Consider the following 22904-nt stretch of genomic DNA (forward strand, 5'->3'; position numbering starts at 1 on the left):
TCAACCACGATGTTGACAAACACCTCGCTAGCCTGACAATTAAAAAGTTTAAATATCAGGGATATTGGGAATGAAAATGAGGTTATTGCTGAAGATCTCACAGACTTTAAAGTATAATACAATTATATTTTAAACAACTTCATTCTAAAAAAGTGGAAAACATCATCTGGATAAATTTCTTGAAAAATAATGCCAAAATTACACAAAATAAACAAAAATTCTAAATAGTTCTTTATCCGTTAAATAAATTGAAGGTGTCATTTAAAATCATCCTGGCAAGAGGACTCTAGGTCAAGACTGTTTTATTGAAAACGTGACTGAACATTTGAGAAAGAAATAGCATCAGTCGTACTCAGGTTTTTTAAAGGAAATAGTGAAGAAATATCACCTCACTCATTTTGCAATGTCACCACGACCCCCACACCGAAGCTGGACAAAGACGTCCATAAACGTGACATTAGTTGAATGTTTTTCTTCCCTTCAATTCATATATTTAAGGCCCATCTGCAACATGATGGTACTTGGAGGCAGGGCCTCTGGGGGCGAATATGTCATGAAGACAGAGCTCCCGATGCGGTTAGTGTCCTTGTAAGGAGGGACACCCCGCCAGGTGACGGCGCTGTGAGGACACCTGCGAAGCTCACGGTGGGCCCCGGGCAGGCGCCGGGTCCCCACATGCTCTGTCGCGGACCCCCCAAAATCTAGAATTGAGAAATGACAGTGACTTAGCCACTCGGACTACAGGATGGTTGTCACCATGGCCTAAACCGGTAAAGCCTCATACAGTTTACCTTTGATAAAGGTGCCAAGGCAGCTTAATTTAACTGGGATAAAAAAGGTCTATTCAATAAGTGAGAGTAAAGTAACTGATATCTATTTAAAAACATGAAATTGGACCTTTTTTTTTTTTTTTGGTATCATGCCACAAAATAAACTGAAAATGGAACATTGACCTAAATAGAAAACTCAAGTTATAAAATTTCCAGAAAATGTTTCCATAATTTTATCATAAGTGAAGATTTCATAGAGGGTCACAGAAAACACTAGCCAGGAAAATGATAAACTGGATTCAATCAAAATCAAAAGTTGAACATTCCTGGTCATAAATCACCCCATCAAGAAAGAGCCCCAGACTAGACAGGACGAAATGCCTACAATGCATTTAGCTGGGACGAAATCTGTAAGTCAAGACTATACAAAGAGCTCCCACAATTCAATGATAAAAAGACAAAATACTCAACAAAATGGACAGAAGCGCCTACCAGATACTATATGGAAACCTGCCACCTGACAGGCGCGCGTGCCCGTCCCCTCGCCGCGCGGCGCACCCACTGCAAGGACTGATGTGGGGACGCGCGCTCACAGTTCTTGCTGCTTGTGAGAGCAAAATGGGTGACGTCTCTGAAAAAGACCCATGACGTCTCTGAAAAAGTGTTCTCTGGCTCTTAAAACATTAAACTAACTCACACACGTACACTCAGTGCAGCTGACAACACGTGCCCACAAGATGACAAGCACAGGAACATCCCCAGTGGTGTCGTTCATGACGACAAAGACACGGACCTAAGGCTGGCAGCCATTTTGAGAGAATCCACAAAAGGCAGGAGATCGATTTAATGAATGTGCTGCTTCGCAGCAGAAAGCAGCGGGCCACCAAGCCTCCAAGGCATCGCGCTGAGAGAAGGAAGCCGGGCACCGAGGAGCGTGCGTCCTGCTGTTCTGGCCACGTTAGCTGTGGGGACAAACATGTCATCTGCTGGGGACAAACGCGGATGGCGGCCTCCTCTTGGGGGGAAGCTGAGTGGAGGGGGCACGGGGCCCTTCCTGGGGTCGTGACTGTGTATGTATCTGAATAGCACTGTGGTGTGTACACGTGTGTGTATTTTTCACAACTGGCAAAGTGTGCTTTGGATTCGTGCATTTTACCGGGTGTGAGTTATATCTTGAAAGCACCCAACAGGGTTCCTTTCGGGCTGCGCTGGGGTCCTGGCTGGTGAGATCGAACAAGGAAGGACATTCTGGGTGGGGACTCGAGGGCCATTTCCTGGGTCTTCGCCATGAGAAATGGGACACTTCTTGCAGGTAAGACCCGCAGTCACGGGGCCCTCTGGCGCCCGTGCCCGGACCCCTGCTGACCCTCGCTCTAGGGCGTCCGGGGGCGGCGCAGGCTCCCTGAGATCCCGGGGGCGCCCGCATCTGCTGAGTCACGGGGGGGCTCTTCCCAGTGAGCCTGGGTCTCCGATGGTCAGGAAAAAGGGTGAAATTTCACTTCGTTGTGATTTTTGTTGTATTGATGAGAGTGACTTCCAAGTGTATGTCAGTCTGAAGCTGGAATTCCCGTTATTATATATTTTATTCTGAGAGCTCCTCACAGTTTTCTGGTTTTTCCTTTTTTACCAAAGTCCTCCTCTTGTTTAATTGAAGCAGTATCTGGCAATATTATCATTTCTAATTAGTGTAAAACCATCTACTTTTCCAAGGATACTGTTAACAGAATGAAATGGCAAGGCGCCCCTGGGGGATCACAGACGACCCCTGAAGGGCAGAGGCTGAGCCGCGTGGGTCCGCTTCCGTGGGGGTTCTCTTCAACGAGTGCTGTCCACGTCTCTTCTCTTCCTTACCCTTTCCTTTTCTCCAGCTTTATTGTCAGGACACAGCATATAATACCGATAGCCGCAAAGTGTGTAGTGACTGTTCATGTTATCGGTAAGGCTTCCACACAGCAGCAGGCTGGTAGTGGTTCAGTTCCGGGGGACTCAAAGGTCACGCTCAGATTTCCCACGGCATGGGGCGCTGGCGACCGTGACCCCTGCATCGCATGGGGTATCACTGTATCTGAGAACCAGGTATCTGATCAAAGGTTCGCATCCACACATACGAAGTACTATCAGAGTGAGAAAACAAACAGCTCATTTAAAAATGGGCAAAATACTAGCCTGGCGCTGTCCCCCACAAGATATTCGGAGGATGTATGAGCACATGGAAAAGTGCCCGCATCTCTGGACGCCAGGAACGTGCCAAGGAAAGCCACCTGAGACAGCCGCGCCCTGTGGCGTGGTCACGTTAAAGGCCGTCCGAGGCGAGTGCCGAGCACCACGCGCAAACCCTCCCACGAACGCTGGGAATGCGACGCGGCGCAGCCTGTTTGGAAATCAGTGCGCAGCTTCTTAAGAAGCTCGACGGAGAGTGGGCGCTCCGCGCGCCAGAGGACAGGCAGCTCGGGGCGGCCAGCCGGGGCCTTCACGGAGACGCGCGCAGAAAGGCTCCCCGCCGCTCCCGCTGTAAGAGCCGAACACGGGAGGCAGCTCAGAGTTTACCAGGGGCGGCGGGGTGGGGGGGGGCGGGTAAGCCCGCCGTGGAGCGTCCTTGCAGAGGGGACCACTCGGTGGACACACGGCCACCTGTCGCCCTCAGGACAGCCACTCCCAGTGAGGGAAGCGTGACAGTGCACAGGGGGCGACTTCGCGCATTTGGGCTTCAGGGACACAGGCCACCCGCAGTGACAGCTGATGAGCGCCCCCCCCCCCCCCCCCCCCCCCCGGGCCCCCGAGGACGCAGCCAGCGGCCAGGGGCCTGGGGGAGGTGGCAGGTGAGGCACACGCTCACTGTCCGGACCCTGCGAGGGCTTCACAGGAAAGATGCTGAAACCCATCGGATGCCGCCCTTCACTCAGTTGCCCAGGGCTCTTCGCTCTTTACTCCAATGCTACATCAGGAGAGGTTGTAAAATTAAAAACCAACAAAGGTGACTTGTGTAATTCAGTCGATGGAGAGTCTTTGAAACCGAGGGTCCTGGTGACTTGGAGTGAATTTATTTTTAAGTCCTGGCTCCAGAAATCATGTCCCTCTCCCTGTGCCTGCCCCTCGGAGGCCCAGGCTTCCCGGGTGATCAGCAGCCCTGAGGCCGCAGGGGACCGAAGCCAGGACCTGCCCAATGGTCCCAGGGTCCAGCCCTCGGCAGGCTGACGAGAACATCTGGACCTAAGTTACGTGTCAGCTGCTGAGCCCCAAGGTGAAATGGCCGCAAGCTACTTTCCTGCGAGACAGGAAAGAGGGACTCGGGGTCAGACCTCCTGCGAGCTGCTGCGAGGGCTGGAGAAATGGTCCGTCCCCCTCCCGTCACCTCTGACCGGCCAGCTCCCAGCACCGCCCGGGAAGCCCTGGCCCTGGCATCTGTGATTCTGCCCAACTGAATCTGTCACTGACATGCCATCAGGGAGTCTCTGGATTAGCCAATTCAATGTTAATTCTCCTCTTTCTTCCCGTTTGCCAACTCCCGTGTGTGCATCTCTTTGCGCCAGTGCGGATGGGCCCAAGGAAAACCTTAGGCTTCTGGTCACATCTAGGGAAGACACACCCATCCATAGCAACAGTGGCACATCAATGTTGGCCCGGGACCAAGGCTGCCGGGGGTGCATGCTGCGACCCGCGGGGCCAGCGGGGCCGGACCTCGGCTGCCGTGACAATTGCTGCATGCCCGCCTGTCCAGACTTGTCCAACTGAACTCCAAGCGTTAGCGTTTTGCAGTGCGTAGAAGATCCCTCAGCGCCTTTTATTAAAAACAGCCAGCTCCGTTCCTATGAGGGGCGCCAAAGGGTTGAGCTTAGGAAAGACGGGGTTTAAACAGCCACGCAGAGCGCCGTGTTGGGAACCTTAGTGAAGGGAACAAACAGTTAGCTCACCGAGTCCCTGCTACTTCTTCACCCAGGTGATTCTGAGACAGACCTGTGTCAGATCGTTATCTGTGTCATTTTTGAAATTGTGGAAGTCTCTCTCTTTTGTTGTTTTCATGAAGGAAGCCCTGCTATAGAAATGGTGTTGATATGCAGGAAGAAATGATTTAAACTGTGAAAAATTAATGGGAACAAAGAGTGAACTCTGTTCTGAGATTCGGATCCAGTCCACCTAACTCTAATTATGGTCCTGCAGTGAATGATTGAAACCATCTGATTCAGTCATGTTTGTAAAACGCCCTTATTAGTAACTACTTTAAATGCTTTAATCGTCTTTTAATAATCGTTTGGCAATAAACTTCCCTTTTAAAGTTTAAGTGTCTAACTCGGATGCCGGATGAGTGATACGGAGGAGCCGCTGTGTGGGACCTCTGAACACCCTGCGGCCAGGCCTCCGTGGGCGCTGTCCCAAGAGGCCCCGGATGGTCTCAATTATCGTTGAAGAGCTCAGACTATAAACTATCAGCCTCTGATGAAATGGGAAGAACATCTTGCGGCAGCTGCAGACAAAGCCCTGCCTGTCGAGATGAAAGGCGGCAGTGAGTCACCAGCAGAGCCATCTGACCGTGTTTCCCCCGCGTGGGCATTGGGGCTCCCCGGCAACCGCTGGTCACAGGCCCCGAGCGGCCCTGGGTGAGTGCGGGGTCACAACCGTGGGCAGAGCGCACCCGGTGCCCCGCTGGGAACAGGCTCAGTCCGCGGAAGAGTCTCAAGTCTGACAGCCCCGGGCACCCCGGCCGCACGCTTCCCGGTCCTGGCCGACGTGGTTTCTCCGGTGCTGGGGGACCTCGGAGACGACCTGCCCCGAGAATGGGATGCTTGTAGTCAGGCTTTGGGGAATACAGTTTTAAACGAGGAGGTGACAGGTTAGAAAGTCAAGGAGGCTTTCGATCAAGATGAGCCCGTGAGTTCCTGCTTTCAACACCCGCCCCACTTCACACGCCTCCCGGACACGGATGCCCCAACGGACCCCGTGGCATTGCCGTGGAGTAAAGCGGCCGAAGGAAGCCGGAGAGCCAGGCCGGGAGCCCTCAGAGCAACACCGGCCCCGGGAGAGGCCCCGCCGCTGGGGGAGAGGTGGTGACGGGAGAACCTGGGGCCGCTGCTCCGCGTGCCCGGCCTCCAGCGTGAGGGCGCTGCAGGGCCAGCGGGCGGATCGCGAGCTCGGGAGACGGGCATTACCCCGATTTCCTGACGACTGGGAATCTTCTTTACTGCATTGTATTTTTCCTGGGACCTTTGAGGAGAAAGACGCCGGTTAAGGGGGGCTCGGGAGGCTCCCTGGGCTCAAGTGTGAAAAAGCAGAGTCTCGCGGTCGTTTCCGCCTGGGACCCCCCCCCAACATGCACTCGGGGTGCTGCCGGCCTACGCCGGGTCCTGCCGGCTGAGCGCGCAAACAGGAACCTGGGGTTCTGTTTCAGCTGCTAGGATTGGGGCTTTTCTCATCCAAATATATGCGCAACTATATCTCCCTCCATGAGCATCATCACTGACCAATCAAAGCAGCTCCATTCTGACCAATCAGGAGAGTGCCTCTTGGACCAATCGGGCTTGGAGGATTTGGAGTTCTTATTTGCATGAGGATGGGCCAATCAGGCGCCAGGGGCGGGGACTCCTGGCACTATAAGTACCTCCGCGCGGGCTCCCTCAGCCACTTCCCTTTCTAACTTGAAAGTTGGGGCGGTGTCTTCGTGGCCGAGCCGAGCTGCTGGACGTGAGTGGCGCTGTCTGCCGAAAGGGGAGAAGCGAGGCTGAGTAACCAGAGGGCGGCTGAGGTGCAGTACTGGCACCCAGCGTGGCCCCGCAGCCCTGCCGTTGCCACAGCGGCTCTGAATCGTGGTTGAGCTGTGCGTATTGAGTGAAGTCCTGTTCGTCACCACAGGCCAGGTTGGGGTTCTTGGTGGTGAGTTGGTGCCAGCAACCACCAGCTGACACTCCACTGTCGCTTTTAAACACCCCGAGAAGGTTTAACTGAACGGCTCAGCACCCCTTAACTGCACTCCACCCGGACTCGTCACCCAACACGCAGAGGGCAGCGAGTTCTAGGACGTCTGTGCTGCTGGTGCCGGAAATCACCGGCTGTGGCTTGGTCACAACTGGTGGCGGACACAGTCTGAGGGCGGCCATGTTATGGATAAAGTGACCTGACAGGTCTCCAGAAAAACCAGTAGTTTTTTATTGAGAAGGGAAAGAGGAGGCGAGACGGTGTCCTGTGGGCCCCGCCTGAGAGTTTCAGGTGAACGCGGAGTCGAGAGGTCGAGTGTGGGGTGTGAGGCGTATGTGAGATGCGGACCTGCGGAGACGAGGGCAGTAATGGGCTGCGGGCCCCGCCCTCCCTCGCTGCGCTTGGGTCCTGCCGGGCCTGGGGCCCGCGCTGCCTCGCGGGGGGGGCACAGCCTCCTCCCTGGGAGGGGCCAGGCGCACAGGTGCGGCTGGGGAGGGGGCTCCGGGGAGGAGAACAGGGTTCGGAGGAAAGCGGGGGGTGTGCCCCCGAGCGGCACGCCGAGGCTCCCCTGTTGGCCTGCGAAGAACCATGGAAGGCCCACTGGAGTGGGGGCAGCCGGGCTGTTTTAAATGAGATGCGCTTTTCTAGGACGGCACGCCTGTCGCCAGGGCGGGCAGAGCACCGCTGGGCACGGCAGCCCCACCCTGGGCGCCTGCCCCCCCCCCCCCCCGCCCGGCCCTCAGCGCCACGGCGCCTCGCTCCCTCCCGGGGCTGTGACGCTTCCGGGTCGGGGGTCCGGGCTTTGCAGCCGGAGAGGCTGCGGTTCAGCGCAGTGTTGTCTCTCCGGCTGTGTGATTTGGTCAATTGGGTTAATCTCTCAGAATTTGTTTTATTTTTAAAGATGTTATTTACTTTTTTAGAGAAGAGAAGGGAGGGAGAAAGAGAGGGAAACAGATTGGCAGCCTCTTGTGTGCACCCCGATTCGGGGTCAAGAGTGCCCCCCAGCTTGTGCCCGGACTGGGAATTGAACAGGCCACCTTCGCTTTGCGGGACAACTACTGACCCCTGAGCCACACCAGTCAGTACAGACTTTGAGTTTTCTTAGATGTTCTACCTGAATGACAAGCTTCGCATGGTAGGTGAGGGTTAAGTGTGCGTACACGGAAGAGCTTAGAGATGGCGGCGGGCTCTTGCCTCACGCTCGCCTGCGCCGTCTCTGTGAGGCAGGAGGTGTTCTCTCAGGGTCGCAGGACCAGGGACCCAGGCCGCGGGGTCGGGGCTGGAACTTGCTTCAGCGTGAGGTCCATCAAGGGGAGAAATGGCGTTCCTGCCGCCATCACCTGCCCCAGGACATCCCAGGTAGGGCTCCTTGTTTTCCTCTGTGGTGAGTCAGGCACCGGGAAATGCCTGGTTGGGATCATTTTGTTTGTGACCAGGAACACAGGCACAGAAGAGTGTTAGGGCTGGGAACGTAGATCTGGAAGCCCACAGTGAGAGCAGGGTTCGGGGTGGCAGAGGTGACAGGAATGAGAGGCGAGGACGGATGTGCAGGGTCCGCACGGGGGGCTTGCAGGGGGGACAGGAGCCCACATGTGAGACACTGAGTGGCTGGAGATGCCACCAGACCCAGAGGCGGAGAGCACACCTGGGACCCCGTCTCCGTTGGGGTGCCGGGTGTGGGCGTGGCTGTCCCAGGGGTCCCTCTCCTCCACCTTCAACGTGGTGGGGTCCGTGGTGGCGAGTCCACTCTCCTTGTGGTTTTAGAATTCAGCAGTGTCCACTGGACTGCTTGCTGAAAACATCCTCGTTTGGCCCCAAAACGTCCAAACTAACCGTGCCACTGGAGAAAGCAGACTTTCCTTGTGATGAAACTTCCAGAGGCCCCATCTTGGGACTGAGGCGCACATGGGACCACACTGCATGGGTCCTCTCCTCAGAAAGCAGGCAACAGAGGGATGCGAAGGTGGTCCCCAGGAGGTGTGTCTCACTTCGGCATCTGCGCTTGAGGGTCCAGCCCACTTGCTACTCTGCTTTTCTCTCAGGAACAAGAAGAGCCCTGGCTCTTTGCCTCTAGGGGGGTCAGACATGGAGTGTGACCTTCAGATCCGCCCTAAATATACTAATGAGCTGGGTTAGGTTTTGGCCCCGAGAGTGCGAAGTGCTCAGAACTCTTTTTTTCTTAGAAGTGTCCCAACCATTTGCTTCCTGAACTTGACTCCAGGTTGTAGACAGGTTCAGCAGTGGCCCCCGCATCCTTAGGAGAAAGGGAGGTGGGGCACAGGGTCGCTGGCAGGGCTGCAGTGTCCCTCTGCAGTGCAGGGGCCATGCAGAGACACTGCCGTCACTGTCCTGGAAGGGGATGAAAGGGAAGGCCCGCCTGCCAGAGGCCCCTCTCCATGCCGGGAACGTCCCAGGCAACACACTGGGAAGCCGGAGGGAGGCCCAGGCTGAGGGGGCTGACTTTGAACTCCAGCTGCTTCTCAGGCTCCCGTGAAACTGCTTTCTCTTAAAGCTGAGGCTGGGGAGGGGGTGGCCCTGGAGAAGACTCCAGGAACTTATTCCCGCCCCTTGCCCACCCCCAGGGCCACCACCTCGCCTCTGCCCCTGGAAGAGTCAACACTCACTTTGCAGAGGGCGGGGGGTGGGGGGGTGTGCCTCAGGTGTGCCTCCCACTCAGTGCAGCTGGGCCTCTGTCCTCCCAGGAGACCCTGCTCCTCCAAGGTCCTGTCCTTCCTCCCCAGGAATCCAGTTCCCAGATGATTTCAGCAGGCATTGTAGGACACATGGCAGCCCCAGAGACAGGCCAGTCCTAACACCTGGAACCCGGAACCGTTACCTTACGCAGCAGGTGACGTGGAATTAAAGGTCCTGAGATGAGACAATCCTGGAGCGTCCCTGTGGGCCCTCCATGCCATCCCAGGGCCTTCCAGAGGGAGGCAGAGAGACGCCTGACAGAAGAGGAAGGAACATGTCCCCCAAAGCATGACCCGTGCTTCTGGGTTAGGGGCCAGAGGACAGGCTGGAGCCCAGGGGCCTGGGGGGTTGAGATGCCGCCTGCTGGTGCCAGGAAAAGCTCTTGAGAAACGTACTGATGGCGAAATCAGAGTGCGATCATGTGCAGCTTCTCCATGTGTCGAGCAGCGCACCGAGGAGCTTGTGCAGACAGGCTCTGCGGCCTGGTCCTGTGCCTTCCTGTCTTTCATGAGCAGAAGTCAGGTCTCATTCCTTTTCTCAGCTTCTTGCCAGCATCGCTTTCAGCTCCAGCCAAATTCCGGACGTGCAGAACAGGAACTGGGAAGGTTCGCAAAACTAGAAGGCTGAGATGGCGGACCCTGCACATGGGCCAGCTTGAACTTGGAAGGAAATAATCTCAGAGCTGTTTATCAGAATGGTACCAGCAGGCTTGTTGGCCATCCTGTAGAGATGACGGGGAAAATCATCTCATCTCAAGGCCTTTAATCTTAATTTTTGGGGTTTTTCTTTGCAAAACCAAAAAAAAATTTCTTTATAAATTTCCTGAAATTGATTCTTCTTTCATTATATAAGAGAATGTTCTGAGATAAACAAGCATTTGGGGATAAAGGTTATATTTGAAATTTACTCTCAAATAGCTGTTATAAATTTGTTTTGAGGATTTAATGAGGTAATGCATATAAAATACTTAGATGCCTAGCACTCTATGAAGAAAATTTAAATACACCTGAAGGACATATACAATGCACTTTGTTCATCCATGTTCTAAGATTATTAAATCCCATGAGTTTATGAATTTAACATGATTGCAATAAATTTAAGTTGGCTTTTTACAAAAACTAGTTGATTTTAATTTATACAAACAAGTAGTCAAGATAGCTGTGCTACTGGAAACTTACAAGTTTAACAAAACATCAAAACTATCCCACATTTATCCATGCTGGTAGATCATGGTTTGAGTAGTTTTTAAGTAGAATAACTACTGAAGACCTAACTTGGCAGTACATGTTAATATATAAAATCCCTTTATAACACATCACTCCAACTTCTTTGCAACTTCTTGTTCTGTTGCAACCAAGCTTCCAGATTTGTTCAGTTTCTGATTCTGTTCCATTCTGAATACCAACAGGTTATTGTTCTTACCTATCTACATTATCAATATGGTATTCATTTCTTCACCTCAGGTCTCCGGCTGCTTTTCTCTTAGGATAAAAAAAAAAAAATCTAAGAATTGGGTTTCTAGATGAACTAAACACTTCAAACACGACAGTGGTACGTCAGTACCCCTTGTTAATTCGTTCTGGAACGCATGATGAGCGCCAAAGCTGGCCAGTACTGAGCAAGTGGTGAAACGTTCTCTTGCAGGGCAGCATCGTGACTCACACAGGCTCTGGCAAGTGCCGAGTGCTGAAACAGTTTTTTCTTGTCAAAATGCAACAAGTACAGGGTTTGACAAACTCTGAAGCCAACGAGTACCGAGGTACAATTGTGTATCTTTCATATCCCAAACAAATGCAGATCTGCATGGATGATGGGTCATGAAAAAAAGAAAATAACCTGACCCCTTCCCTTAGTATTACATACCACTATCATACTCATTTTTCTTCAACAAAAACTTCTACTTCCCCATTTTTATATCTTTTCCAGGAAACTGACATGCAAGTATCTGTGCCCTTGTTTTCTAACCTTACCGAAATGTGTCAAGTTCCTTCCTAGTAGGAAAATATCACAAAATTTTAGAGTTCCAGAGATTTATACCACAGGAGTGTGATGAGAATAAGAATTATTATTCATTGCTAGCAAAAACAAGTATTAAATAAGGACTAAGAACAAGAATAAAGGTCTGCTTTTAAAAGGTCCCAACTGCACCTCTAATTTTAGTAAGATGCCCTGTGTACATATTTATTTGCTACTAAAAATTGAAATAGCACATGAAGACATTTGTTACAATCCAAATTTTTGAAAACCAGAGATTCTAATTAATACACCCTTGAGCCAAACCATTCAACGTTTTTTTCTTGTACATTTCTTCTGCACAAGTTATTTGCTTCAAATCCTGGATGTTGGGTTTCATCTTACCAACTTAAGGCTTCTAAAACACAATGGTAACACAGACCTATTAGTGCTTAATTGGGTGAAATAAAAAAGGAACTTTATTGAAGTCATTCAAATGCAAACTACATAGGTTTCCTATAAATTACAGGCATGAAGGTAGAGTGCCCGCAGGGCAGCGTCTGGGATGCGGCCCCCAGGGCTGGCGGGCTGAGTGTGGCCCTTTAGCCATGTGCTGAACAGGGCCCAGGTTTCCTAGTCAAGTTTGATAGTTGCATTTTCAATGGAGTAAACATTACTTTTTAGATTTTTAAAAAATATACACTATTACTGTGAGATCTATTTTCTTTGAAAGGAGTTCTAAATATATCTTTAAATAGCCTGTGAGGTTTACTGTCAGGAGGGTGTTTTATGAAGTGGAATCCAGAGGTGCTTGGGAAGCTGGATATTTTCAGTAGAAGGGATTGGCGTTTCGGAAGTCATGTCGCGTCACACATTTCAAAAGGCTAAGACACGTGTGGTACAAGTTTATAACCCTCGTGGCACTTAGTACACGTGTTGGCATGCAGTGGAGACCAATGTGGAGTCTGCGTGTACCCACGGCGGCGGAGGCAGGAGGCGTGGCTCCAGCGGGGGCCCCTCCCTACGGCCACACCTGCCTCCTGCCCCTTAGCCTCCCCGCGCCGCTTTATGGGGTGACCACGTTGTGAGGGCCCTTGGGAAGTTTCTGGGCCAGCGAGAGAGCTTGTTGTTGCCAGTGCAGGTTGTGTGACAAGCAGGTGCGTGGCGTGGAGGCATCGTGGAAGGACAGGGCTGTTCTCCCCTGCTGCAGCCACAGCCCTGTAGCAGCGGCAGCATTGTGGCTCGGGGGGCCGAGGGCTTGTGCAGATATTAGACCACTCCTGCTGTGCGGGGGGGGGGGGTGTCCGGGACTGAGATGGCAGCCGCACGCTGGTGGCGTGTCTTCTACACCGGGCTGGGCGGTGGGCCTGAGAGCACACGGGAGAGCACACGGGGAGGTTCCGCGGCGTTGTCGGGCCACCATGAGGCCCAGACCCTGTGGCACCCTGTCGTTTCAGAGGACACGTAGTTTACAAAGGACATGGAATGTCTAGCTTGAGGCCCATGAAACATGTGTGTCCTTCCCGGCCTCTCTGCGGATCCTGTGCTCTGTGCCCCAGACTGGGGCTCCGCCGCCTCCTGCTGGCTCCCTATTACAGGACACGCACATGCGATGAACACACCTGGATCTTCCTGGGGGAGGAGAGAAAACGAGGTCAGAGGCTGTTGAGAGTGGAATGAATGCCCCCAAAATATTCCGTGGAATGAAAGAGAAAACCCCACTCCAGGCGGGGGCTTCTCCGCATGAAGGGACCCCCAGCTCAGCCAGTGGCTGGACGTGAGCCCTGACTGGCTGCCTGGTGGTTGAGGGCCGCGTCTCAGAGTGGGAGGCCATGGGGGGCCCGGGCAAGGACCCCGTCTTCCCCATCGGATGCGGGTGGGGGCTGATGGTCTGAGTTCTAACCATGGGGACGCTTTTTGCTTCCCTGTCTCCTGGCTCAGACCTGCTTCGTCCTAGACTTTTTTGGGTCTACCAAGATCAAAAGTGATGTTGGCCATCCTGCCGTGATCCATACGTCAAGAGTCAGTGACAAAATAAAGTATTGATTCCAGAGACCAGCATTCACTGCGACCTTTAGGGGAGCAGTTTTTTCCTATCGTTGAAAATTCCACCCTCCAGGGTGGTTCGAATTCGGGACGTCCACCTGATACTAGCACCCTGCGTACCTCAGTGACGCTGGCGAGAGGGGCCCCCCAAGCCTCCCGGAAGCGGTGGCGCAAACCGAGTCCTCCAGCCCCGGGTGAGGGGCTTGCTGGGGTCTGGCACTAGACAGGGGTCTTCAATGCTAATTTGGAGAAGAAAACCGATTCCTAACTCAGACGTCCCGAACTCCCCGCTCTCTTTCTCTGCTTCCTGTGCTGTGGCCCCCGCTCACCCCACCCCCAAGCCAGGATGCGCCCCAGGCCGGATCTGATGGCGAGCCGCTCCTCATGGCCTGCACCATGCACTTTGCCATCACGAGTCTTGTGAGAACACCGCTGGGGCCCTGCAGGTGCGTGTCGGGGGCTCTGTGCAGCGGGCCTGCCTCATCCACCTGCACCTGTCTGCGCGTGCCGGTCGGGCACAGCGGCGCTCGCCTGAGATCCCGGGTCCCTCCATCGTTGCTGCGCGGGCTGCCAGGACCGTTGGCACCGTTCGCTGCAGCCTTGTTGAGCCTGGTGGCTTGTTTCTCATAAATCATTTCACACAGTCCTCAGACGATCTCTGTTAGATGGGGGGATTTGCATGTATCGTGTTAGTGAACACCCGGCGGGCTGTGTGTCGCAGCCGGTCCTGAGCCTGGCCGAGTCCGTCTCCAGCCCATGAACCCGAGGCTTATTGGCCAGGAAATGAAGAACCAGAGGGGCAGAAGTTGTTCGGACTTGCCCTGTGTACCCGGCATGAACAATTTATTTTGAGCACGAGCAGCGTAAGCCATGCCAAGTGATGGCCTGGTGGGAGCTTAGACTTTGATGTGAGCTGGCGTCTGGGCCCTGAGGCTGTGAGATCGGGCAGAGTGTGCGGGCCATCCCGCTGTGTTTTGATTTAGCGTCAGTGTTGGGGTCACGAGAAGTTGCAAAATTCATAAACTTGGATTAAAAAAAATCAAACCATAATTTTTTATAGCTTCTTGATTGAGTCGTCTGTGGCACACAGCACATTCCCCAGTGTTCCCAGGAACCCATGCGTCCCCGTTAGTGGGTGACACTTGGGGACACAGCAGGGGCGGGGCGGGGCTGTGTCCGAGCCAGAGGGAACTTCTGCTGTCACTGTGGACTGCGGAGCTTTGCGATCCTGGGTTCCCGATGCGGCAGATGGCAACACCCTGCCGTTTTGCTGCGGCGGCTCCGGTCCCGCCCCGGGCCCCGCCCCGGGGTCTTCTGCTTTCCTGCTGTCCTGTCCGTGTGACCTGCACTCGGGCCCCAAGCCCACGTCCCTGCTTTCTGTCAGCGACCACCAGGAGGCGCTGTCCCAACCAAGCTTGGTCCTCGCCCTCCCTGAGAGTGTCTGGCCCCACCCTCAAGTGCTGGTCAGTCTCTCCTGCGTCCACAGCGCCTGGTTTTCTAAGAGGCCCAGCTGCCCCTCTGCTCCTGCACACAGTAGACTGTCACTGTGTCAGCTAGTTCTCAAGCTGTCTGACTTCACTGGGCCCCAAGGTGACCCTGCGGAGCTGTCACTCCTCCAATTCTGAGCCTCAAGCCAGAACGAACGTGCTCAGGGACCTGCGTGGCCCCAGGCTGCTGGTGCTCGCTGACTTGACCCCGACTGACCAAGCGGATCCACAGAGACTTTAATTTGTGGGTTTCTGCTGGCAGTCAGCAGGCGCCTTGCGAGAGTGCACGGGGACCGTGTCCTGGCTCCCAGCCCGAGTGGGTGTCCACACAGACGCTGGCTCCCTCGTGATACCCGCCAGTTTCAGGCGCTCAGCCCCCACGCTCGGCTCCGTGCCGTGAGGACGACAGGTGCTGGGTGTCCGGACCTTCTGTTTCACTGGAGACCACGGTCCAGGGGGAGGGGAGGGAACGCAAGGTGAAGGCCAGAGGCACGGTGACTCCAGAGAGGCAGCTGCTCAGGGATGGGTGACGGTGGGGGACGGTGGGGGACGGACGGGTGGGAGGGGCCTGGGGGTGGCTCATCTGGAGGGACTTGGGGGCTGAGACCTGAGAAACCCGTCCTCAGGAACCAGCCGCCTGAGCAGCTGGTGGGCGAGTGTTTGAGGCAGAAGGGATAGCAATCAAGGTCCCTGAGAGGGTGTCGGAGGCACCGCGTGGACGGGTCGAGGGAGCAGAAGCGGGGGGTGGGGGACGGGCAGGGACCGGCCATGGGGGGCTCTGGGGTGGGCGCACTCAGGACAGTGGGGGTCAGTCTCCGGGGCTGTCGGCAGGGCTGTCCCATGGTGACCCCTGTGCAGTGACCTCCAGGCACCGTGGGGAGGGACGGGAAACCGGCTGCGGCTGGGCGCTCCCTGCTGTGGGCTCCTGAGTGCTTGCTGCGCGTGGGCCCTGCAGAGCCCCCCGGTGGCTGGGGCTGGCACTTGCCAGTGAGGAGACACTGAGTCCCTGGTCTTCCTGGGCAGGAGGCTCGGTCAGCTCCTGGGGTCTGAGTAGGACAAGAGTCTTGGGCCTGGAACCTGCCGTCCTGGGGGCTGTCCCACCACAGCCCACTGGCCATGCTCGGTAGAGTCGGGAACAGACGTTAAGCCGGGGCAGGGAGCTTGCCCTGCAGCCTTGCGGTGGTGGCGGGGACCAGGGTTCCGGGGAGACAATTTCTGGGGGATTCTGAGAGGTTGGGGCCGTGGTCAGAGGCGTGGAGGGACCCGCCGAAGGGGCAGGGCCCCCGGTGTCGCAGGCACACGCCTGGGCCCGGCTCCGAAGAGGGATTTGTGCCAATAATCGTGCCCATTTCACAGGCGAGGATGCGTGCCAGCCCAGAGGCGCACAGGCAGTGCTGCACCTAGGCTTCCGGTGCCTGCACCCGTGTGTCCGTGCCTGGCCCCGGGGAGGGCTGCCCCGCCCCCACCTGCCGCTAGGGGGCCCTGGGGGCCGGTGCCTCCCCCCTCCCCAGCCCCACTCTGTGTGTGTGTGTGTGTGTGTGTGTGGAGAGAGCAGGCGCACGCATGCGCTGAGCCGCCGCCGAGCGTGGACGTGCCTTGACCTCAGCCACTGGCCTCTGTCCTCGTGCGCCCCTCTGCTCAGGAATGTCTCTCCTGCTCCTACCAGCCCGACGCGCTGGCCCAGGGACCACAGGCTGTTGCTTCCCTCTGTTTTTAGTTATGGCCCCACGAGTTCCCGAAACCCCCGCCCAGGGGAGGGGCCCGCAAGCCCTGGGCTTACTCACCTCCCGGGAGAGGAGGAGGAAGCCGTCTGGGAAGCCTGGCTTCCTGCAGCCCTCGGCCCCTGGCCCCGCTCCGTGGGGGGCCTCCTGCACGGTGAGTCCTGTCCCCCTCCTGTGTCTCGCCCAGTCTCGGCGTGGGCGCCCTCCACCCCACACCTGATGACGCCCCCCCGCCCCCCACCCCCCCGCCATGTCACACGGTCCGAGCCAGACCAGGAAGGTGCTCGCTGCTCTGCGGGCCCCGCAGCTCCTGGTCCCAGGACACAGGTGCAGCAGCCCAATGGCACCTGTGGGACGCACAGGGGTCACATGGGGGGCGTGTCGTGAAGGCCCCCCACGTCCGCCAAACGCCTCAGCGACGCACTGCCCACCCGTGTCACTCAGGAGCAACACGCGCACTCGCTGGCAGTAGCCGGCCCCTTCCCTTGCGCCCGCCTGCGTTGGCTCCTCGCCCCCGACCTGCTGCTCCCCGCTGGGGGCCGGCCTGGCTCTGGCTCTGTCCCCTGCTGGCCACAGCCAGTCCTCTGCCCCAGGGGCGGGCCGGGCGGGCCGTGTCTCCTCCTCCTCCCTCTCTGTTTCCCGCCCAGTTTCAGGCTCTGGAAAGGTTGGCCCGGCCCAGGCTGGGGCCGGGGGGCAGCAGGCTGACTGCTGGCTCTGACGGAGACTCGTGTCCGGGTCGTGAGGCCACCTGACAGGCTGTCGCCCTTTCCCGCGGTAACTGTCCCAGCCTGGGCACAGCCCGGGCCTGCGCGCCTCCCCTCTGGTCATGGACGGACGTGCTTGTGGTCAGGCTGGCGGCGTCCCGCACCAGCCTTGGGGGGAGAGTCTCAGCGTCCCTCCTCGCTGCGTCCTCGACATCAGTCCGTTCCCTGGCACCAGCTCGTCTCCACGACTGGGGTGGGGGGGTGCGGAGGGCACGGCGTCATCTCTTGCTGGATGGGTCACGGCACTGCACTGAGCACTTCGGCAACAGTGCCCGTGAGGCTGGAAGTTCCAGAACTGGCCGGTGCCTCGGCAGGAGCCCCTGAGCTGCCATGGCGGAGGCCGGCACGAGGGGCGCGTGGACGGGCAGAAAGGCGCCTCGTTGCTGGGGCAGCCAGGGCTCGGGGCCAGCGGCACCGGCGCCCCTGCCTCTTCTGGCTCCCGGGGTGGCTGCAGCTTTGGCTCGTGGTCAACTCCCTCCCATCTCGCAGGTTCCAGGGGGACACGGATTTGGGGGGGTGACTGAACCCATAGCACCGGCCTCACGCGGCCGCACTGTGGCTGTCTCCCCGCTTCCTTAGACACGCACTTTCCCGTCCCCGCACACCGACGTGTCCCCCACACCTCTGGACTTCACAGGAATCCCTGGTCTGGCCCATCGTGCCTCCAGGTTTGCTTCGTGGTTTCTGTCACACGTCCTCTGAACCCCTGGATGTTGGCCAGGATCCCCCTTCCTTGTCTTCCCTGGCCAGCTGCGCTCTGCCCAGCAGGGCTGGGGGACCGGCCCCATTCACCTGGGCGTCTCCGAGTCCCTCACCTACGGACCTGCATCGGCCTGGACTCCAGCCCCCTCAGCAAGCAGCCCTGCCCTCGAGCACCCACCCCGTATCCCTGGCGTCTGTTCTGGGGTGTCTGCTCTGCCCAGGACACTCTCCCTCCCATGCGGTGCCACCCGGTGGCTCATGTTCCGCTGCCTCAAGCAGCCCTTTCCGACAGTCCCCTTTGGAAGAGGTCAGGGCAGACCTGGCTCTTGGGGAGCCTGGCCAGGCAGCCCTGAGGCCAGACGCTCCTCCGAGCATGCACCTCGCTCCCTCCCGCCCGTTTCTCCGCCTCCTCGGCGGAAGGTGATGGCCCTGCTGTCCTTGCCTGGGTCCTCCTGAAACACCCACAGCTCTGCCCGGCGTGTGCAGCTCCGAGGACAGGCAGGTGGCAATGTGCCCAAGCCCCTTCGCTGGCCCCCAGAGGGGGCAGACCTCTGGGCACAGGGTCAGCCAACCTGTGAGCAAGTTAAGGTGACCCGGTAAACTGACCGTTATCCGCTACAAAGCCTTGGAGGGAAACTGGGTTTTACATTCTTCTTTGGAGTGTGAGGAAACATCACCTTAGTTACGTAGAGTCTAGATTTTTTGTTCCAACGACGACTTTACCACCGACTGGCTGACTGAAGGGAAGACGCGCTTCCTCTGAGTCAAGCTTCTCTGTCACCAGAACCTGGTACCTTCTACGAGGTCATCCATTGACGGTTCCCGTAGAAAAAGGCTTTCGACGGGGAACAGGAAACGAGGGCCCTCCCCCGCTCCCCGGCAGGGGCAGCGCCTCCAGCCCAGGCAGCCGCCGGGCCCGGGCCAGAGGCGGGGAGTGACAGGCGCCCAGGGCCTCGCGTGGCCGCAGGGCCCGGTCCCAGGCCGGCTGAGGGCGCGCCACACACACGCCGGACACAGCCCTGACCGGCGCCCTGACCTGCGTGCCCGCCCTCTGTCCGCCCGGTCCTGCTCCGCGGGGGCCTGGGCAGGGCCGGAGCCTGGCCGCTGGCCCCTTGCTGAGGGCCCAGCATTTTTCTGCGCGGCCACACCAGGCTGCCCGCTCTGCCCGTGGAGCCAAGTGCCTACCGGCTGCTGGTGCCCCTCACAGTGGGGCCCACGGACCTGTCTGGTCAGGGCGCCCAGAGGGAGAGGCCGGACTGAGTAAAGGAGGGTGGGTTGGACGCTAGTGGGTGCCCCCAGCCTGCTCCTCAGTCGTTCAGCCGCAGGGACGGAAACGTGTCCACTTGTTCTTGGATTAAATACTGTTTTTTGCACGGGATAAATAAACTCATCCGCGTAGTCACGTCGTCGGCTGCAGGCCGGCTGTGTGCACCCTTTGCCCCCTTGTATCCCCTGGGCCTGTTGCTCCGGTTGGAACGGCCACCTCGTCTCAGGCAGCAGAGGCACGGTTTCCGTGGAGAACTTGCATTCTTTCTCTTGCCGGTTTTATTTATAGCATTTATTTCCTGAGAGAAGAAAAGCGATTTTCCTCCGTCTGGCTCCTCCTCTGTGGTCCTCCAGCGAGGAGGAGGGATTATGTCATTCCTTCGAGGGAATGAATTAAGCGCTGGAGACAGGAGCATATAAAGCTGCGGCCGCTGCCTGCAGCCAGTGCGCCCGCCAGCCGCCCGCCCGCCCGCCCGCCTGCAGGGGACCCTCAGCACCCCCGGCCCACCCCACGCCGGGCTCACCGCCCCCGACTCCAGCCCAGCACCGCAGCTTTCTCGCTGACTGGTAAGACTTTTATTTTCCTTTTAAACTCTACCAAATCGTTCCATTGTAGTTTAATTTTCGGACAAGTCAGTCTCTTCTGATTTCTAAGAAGGGAGAAGGGAAACGTGGATGTGGCTTTATGACGGAAGGCCGCCCCGGGCCTGTGACAGCCACACAGGGCTCTGCTCCCTGCCGGGCGTGTGTGCCCGGAGCGGAGGGGATGCCAGCCCACCCCGGGCTCCTGCGTCCCACTCACGGAGTGTCCTGCCGCGAAGGTCCCTGCCTGGGGACCCTGGCAGATGCTTACGAGTTCAGCCACTGAGGTTTGCACATTAAAGTTTGTTATTCAGGGGAGCCCTGATGAAGGAATTAGGAAAAGAAATTCCTGAGAATTTGAGAAACTAGTCGGAGAGGTTAGAGACTCCGACGCTAAACATTACAGATAGCTGGAAATAAATAATAAATGATAATAAATAATAATAAAGGAATAACAGTCGTCAGTAGTGAGTCCAGGGGAAGTGCCCAGGGAGGGCGATTAGCATGTGGAAGGCTGGGCTAGGGCTGGGCTGGGGGGATTAGCATATGCAAGGATTTGCAAGGACCACTGCCGGCTCCCTCCCCTCCTGGCCAGGGGCTCAGTGGAGGAGGCAGTTCTCTGTCAGAAAGTTATTTTTGCTGTGATGCCTGATACAAAAAGAATTTTAAAAGACCTCTAGACGCTCTAATGACATTCAGTGGCAGAAAAGTCTTTGGAAAAATCTCCTTTGGCAACACCCGCACCCTGAGCACTGTGAGTGAGTGGTGTGGCGTGTGCGTGTGGCATTCATTAGGTCACACGTGTGACGGGCCCTGCAGCCAGACAACACGGGACGCGGCGAGGCTGTGCGGCCGATCCCGAGTTGGACGGGACCCTCCTGCTCACTTGGCGCGTGGCAGCGAGGGGCGCCAGACACTTCTCTCTCAGGAAGCACAAGGGTGTGACGTGGCCAGAACAGAGTCCGCTCACCCAGCTGAAGCCTAGCGGGGACTGAAAATTCACGTTTTGGGCGGAGGCTGTCTTTGCCAGACTGAGCCTCGCCTGCTGCCCACAGGGCGCAGAGGAGCCTGTCCGGCGGGCGTGCCAGGCGCAGGGGGGCCCGGGCTGCGGGGACCACAGCTGCGGAGCTCGCCGAGGGAGCCGGGACCCAAGTGTTTCCTTGCCCCCCGCCCCCCCCCAACCCCGTCCTCCTAAGAACCCTGCTGACATCATCTGTCACGGCCACCCCACGGGGAGCCAGCTGGGAGCCTTCTGGACGGGGGCCCTGCCCAGCGCGCGTGACCGAGCCCGTGTGATGCTGCACTGGACGAGCCCTCTAAGCACTGACCGGCTCCATCTGGTCCTCGCTGCCCCCTGAGGTGGGCGCAGCGAAGGGCTTGGCGCCTGCCACAGCCGGGAGGCCGCACAGAGCCAGGGGGTGGGCGCTGCGGTCTCAGGTCTGGGCTCACCTGGACGCACCCCTCCCCGCCCCCCAGGCGGCTGCCAAGGGTCAGTTCTCAGACCCCTCTGGGGGCAGGTGGCGTGAAGCAGGCACCTGGGCTCCAGAGGGACCCGGGGCCCTGGGGGGGCTCCTGGCCCCCTGGGGCGCTGCTCCGTGCTACGGTGGGCACTCTGCTGCTTTAGCAGACGCCCCTGGAGAGGCGGGCTCCCTGGACTTTCTTGCCCCAGCCTCGGACGCGCTTTCAGATCCTGAGCAGGGAGGAGCTGGGCCCAGGGAGCCCGACCCGCAAGGAGGCCCCGCAGGGGTTAACGCCAAGCCGGCCAGGTCCCCAGACTTCTGGCCGGGGCTCTGCTGAGCCAACTGAAAATCCCCAGGAACAGAAAAACAGGCCTGTTGGAAAGGCGCCAGGCAAGCGAAAGCCTAAGCAGGCTAAGTAGGATGCGTTATTTTTTGTAATTAGGATTCTCCAAATTAAGTTCATTTCTAACTAAATATGCAGTTAACGTTTACTCTATTTCATTTATGGGCAACTCTTTTTTTTCCTGGGCCGTCTACACACCGCAGCCTCCTGGATCAGCGCCCCCATCCCCGCTGCCCTTCCCCAAGGGCTCCGGTCCCAGTCCCCGCGGGGCACTTCCCTCTGCCACCGCCCTGCTCCCTGCTCCCCGTCCCCCCTCACCCTGTAAACAGGAGATGCTGGCTGTGGTGACAGTATCACCCTCCAGGGTCCTCGGACGCTTGCAGGGGACTCGTGCGGAGCTGGTCGGCAGCACTAGCTACGCTGGAAGAATGGCAACTGAGGAGCACATTTCTTGTCAAGCTTTTCATTGCCACGGATCTGTTTCTTCTGGCTTTTAAATATAAACTTCTTTTCAGTGGCCACAACGCAGCGGGAATTCCTGTCTGCCCTGAAGGCTGCGTGTGCTCGGCACGGACAGGCTCTGACCGCCCGCCCGCGGCCGGGCCAAGGCAGTATGCTCTGGACACTGGTCCTGCCGGCCCTCTGGGCCTCCTGCCGCGCGCAGGGTGAGTGGGGGCCGGCGGGCGCGGGCAGGGTCGCGACGGGGACGAGGGGTGGACATCGTGCAGTTTATGGCTGGGGGCTGGCCTCTCAGAGCCCTGTTAACTTCATTTTGATCAATACCTGTTTACTCTTGAGTCCGTAGAAAAAGAAATGATTTGTTTGGGGAACATTCAGGCATTAGAGGAAAAACACCTTTCCATTCCACCTGGAGATACATTTTTTGGTGGGCACATTCCCGCCCTGTTGCTCCACGTCCTGCGTTTGCGACGTTCGGAGTGTCGGGTGTTCTGTAACTTCTTTTCATTCCACCTTATTTCCTACTCAAAAATGCGTCATAGATATTTTTCTTTGTCTCTCTTCTTTTAGGGCATACTTTTTAATGACTGCATAATGCTCTATCAGAAGATAACTCTATTTTTCTGGCCAATTCCCACCTACATTATTACTTTATTTTTACTAGTCTAAACGATGCCACAAGGAACACCTTCATAAATTAAATCTTCACTGGCATTTCCGATTATACCTGAGCACAAATTCCAGGAGTAA

The sequence above is a fragment of the Pteronotus mesoamericanus genome, unplaced genomic scaffold (assembly GCF_021234165.1).
Source record: "Pteronotus mesoamericanus isolate MK-2021 breed Mesoamerican mustached bat unplaced genomic scaffold, CSHL_Meso_final contig_134, whole genome shotgun sequence".
NCBI lineage: Eukaryota > Metazoa > Chordata > Mammalia > Chiroptera > Mormoopidae > Pteronotus > Pteronotus mesoamericanus.